Source organism: Apis dorsata, unplaced genomic scaffold (genome assembly GCF_000469605.1).
Source record: "Apis dorsata unplaced genomic scaffold, Apis dorsata 1.3 scaffold_133, whole genome shotgun sequence".
In the NCBI taxonomy this organism is placed as follows: Eukaryota; Metazoa; Arthropoda; class Insecta; order Hymenoptera; family Apidae; genus Apis; species Apis dorsata.
Window position 1 is genome coordinate 536,998 of NW_006263426.1, and position 3,118 is coordinate 540,115.

A 3,118-nucleotide genomic window follows, 5' to 3' on the forward strand; every position below is an offset into this window, starting at 1 on the left:
GGGACAGGGATAAAGAGTGGAAACGAGAGAAGAGTGGTGTGTATGGTTTACGGTCTCCGCGCGAAAGTAGTCGCGATTTCGGGGGTATAATTTTTCCACGATAAATACCGTTTCGATGTATTTATGGAGATATTTGTTTTGGGATAGATTTTTAAGGGATTTCGTCTGAATCGTATTTCAGACGAGAATTTGAAAACTTTGGCCTTCCGTGAACGTAACGGTATCGATAAAAACTATTTTTAATCCGTTGATATCACTCGATAAAACGGTTTACTACGCTTTATATGGCGCGTCTATATTGGAATTGATTGGGCGAGCATCGAGAAGACGTCAAACTTTAATCACCAATAAATGGTTTCTTAGAAAATTAAGAAACGTTTTAATTTTCATTTCTTCATATAGAGTAATTGTACTTAAGTAAGTCGGTTAACGTGTATGATAAATTTATTTTTAAATTAAGATTTGAAAACATTTGTAGTACGGTTAGTTTAATGTTGTAAATAAGTTAGTCAATATATAATAATGCAATAAATTAATTTGCTGATGAAATAGAGAAAAAGTGCAAGAATTCTTCAGGGAAACATTTTATTTAACCACGCTGTTGAATCGCGTGACAGGATTGTAACGCGAGATCGATTCAAATATCTAAACATCGGGAACAGTTAGCTTTACTCTTCTGTTTTAAAAAATACATTTTTATATCTACTTAAAACATAAGATATTCTATCTTTCTTGCAAATCAGAAGGAAAAAAAAACAAATAATCATCGAAACCGTATTTTCCTTTTTATTTTTTTTAATAAAAAAGAAATAAAAAACAATAAAGACGATTCCTAAAAATCAAGGATCAAACTTTTACATCCATCTCTTAATCATAATTTCTTACTATTACAAAAAAATAATCGAAATAAACAAAATTACTACCCCAGTCCACTTAAAAATACATCCAATATAACTCCTCCCAGTATGATATAACATACCAATAAGATTTCAAAGAACTCCGGTTCTCAAGTTACCCCCAAGAGTTCAACTTACCCCCCAAGTGGAAGACCTCACCATATGAATATGAACGAAGCTGGTGGCGCGAGTTCATTGGACGATGCCAACCTCCAATCATAAAATGGCTCGATATGAGCCGAGCTATGATATGATATTATCATAACACGGCCGGATTATTATTGGTCGGAGTCACCCTACTCCGGTTTTCCTTGCTCCTTCCTTTCTTCCGCCGTTCCAGCCACCCCCGAACGCATACGTTTCTCGGCCGTCGAGGTGGGGCTCAGCCCCGCCAGCCGTCTCTCAACCCTCTTCAACCCTCCCTCCCAACCACCCACCCCGCCGACACCCTCCAACCCCCCGAATTATGAGGATCAATACACGAGGAAGCTTGCAAGGGCAGCGCCGACGCTACTCGCTTGTCGACCTCCTTCGAGCACGGACTCCCTCGACAAGCTGGACCTTCCACAGCCTGATGGCTGCTCGACGGCTCACTCCACCGTTCGATCTAAAGTAGCTTCTACGACTGTTCGATCGTTGCGTTTTCGCCATCACTTCGGTCATCGATTTTTCAAATTTACAAACGCGAAAGTTTGATATTCGCTTTTTTTTTTCTTTTTTTTATTTATTTTTTCTTTTCTATTTTTTTCTTTTTTTCTTTTTTAATCTTTGAAAATTATTTATTGAAACATTTGAAAGACGAATTAAAATTATTCTAGTTTTTAAGCATTTTTTTTAGTAGGATTTAAATTTTTGGGAATATCGAGGTAAATGGGGTTTCCATTTTCATGCGAATCGATTATATATTTCTAATTATTTCAAGTTTTGAGAATATTTATCTTTTATCCTTTAATTACAATTATTGACAATTATTTATATATTCCCCCTTTTCTCTCTTCAAAATGACTTCTTCTGTTTTCAAAATGTTCTAAAAACTCGAGCAAGTAATTATCCAAACAACATTTTCAAATATCAACATTCATCAATAAAATTCTCTCAACTCAACAAAATATTCAATTCCAATCGACTTTCCGGATCAAACTCCCAAATCCTCGCGTGTTTTATCCAAACACGTACGTACGTCTTCAAACTTCCATCGACGATTTCCAAATCCTAAGGGCGCAAACTCGCCCTTCTTCGAAATAGTAAAATATCCATAGGCACGCCGCCAATTTACCACCGAAAAACAAAAGAATCGCGGAAAGGCACGCGTGGAAAGGCAAACGCGGCCAAAACGGGCCTCCTCCTATTCTTTCTCCACCCCTCTTTTTTTTTTCGCGCGAGGGGCGACAGCAAGGGGTGAAAGCGGCAGCGAAAAACGGCGGCGCCGCCTGAACTTACCTATCCCTCGCCAGATCGGGACGTATCAACTGGTGGGGCACAGGGTGGAATAAAACACGCTGGAAAAGACGCGACGCGGCGCGGCGCTGTTCGACACACGAATTCATCCCCTGCGCGGCGCGGGGGTTTGCGCGGCCGCGGTCTCATATGTGCGTGGCTGGCATTATATCGCTGAACAATCGATACATGCCGTCAGCACCACCAACTCGCTGCTCCACGAACTAAGCCAACCAACCCTTTCCATCTTCAGACCGCAAACTATCTCGTCTTCGGCGGTCTCTCGTAACCGCTCGGTTCGACTTGGTTCAACGGACGATGATGATTCACGAAGAATATTTGTTGATTTTCGGATTTTCCAGACGAAAGCAAGTCGATGAAATTTTTATTCCTTTTCATTTTTTAAATTTCTTTTCAATTTTATTCGAATTAATATATCAAGATATCTATAACGCGAACATATTAACAGTCTCCGCATTAATCTTTTGCAATGTTTTTTTAATTTCTTCTTTAAGACGTTATAACTAACCAATGATTGCAATTTATATATATANGATATCCATTGATCCAGGGGATGGTAGATCGCGAACGGTACCACGGCTCTGGCATCCCCTCCTTGCCCAGCAGCCTTCCCGAAGCATCTACAATGTTCCTTTCGTGCGGCCGCTATCAAAGAAATCAATTACCCGGCAACACGCGCGAGTTCCAAACCCCCTCCCCCTGCGCCGCTGCGAGCTGCCCCCGGAGCGGGAAACGAGAGGTGTATATGGGGGGGTTGAGGCGTT